Source organism: Orycteropus afer, unplaced genomic scaffold (genome assembly GCF_000298275.1).
Source record: "Orycteropus afer afer isolate SDZICR_OR568_19922 unplaced genomic scaffold, OryAfe1.0 scaffold00990, whole genome shotgun sequence".
Taxonomy (NCBI): Eukaryota; Metazoa; Chordata; class Mammalia; order Tubulidentata; family Orycteropodidae; genus Orycteropus; species Orycteropus afer.
Window position 1 is genome coordinate 331,739 of NW_006922577.1, and position 523 is coordinate 332,261.

Here is a 523-nt window from a genome sequence, read left to right on the forward strand (position 1 = left end):
AAAAGCATTAACATTTTAGTTATCAGTATAGCTAGCTAGTTTAATATAAAACCATTTTACATTATAAAACCTAGTGTAATCACTTTACAATGTAACATAATTTAGAGGCATGGGTAATTTGAAATTGTGAATATGTTTTTTCCTAATGTTAGAATGTTAAGAATGCAATTTTCCCTGTGCCATTTGGGAAGTAAGGCCACACTCCACCTGCTTGAAGCAGAAGGCTCCTTTGGGGAACTTGTGAAAAGACAGGGTTGTAAAAGCAGGGTCAGAATGTGGAGGACCTTGGATTTACACTTTATCTACTGGGTAATGGAGAATAGAAAAAGAACATGATTCATGTCATTTTATGATGAGCACTCTGATTGGTGGACTAGATAAAGAAAGAGACTAAGGGCAAGGAAACTAGTTTAAAGGTTATCAAACACTAAAACTGAGATGAGAGCCTATCTACGTAGCAGGAAGCAGAACAAAAAGGCACAGATGTAAACAAGGAATATTTTCAAAGAGAAAATTAATAGGA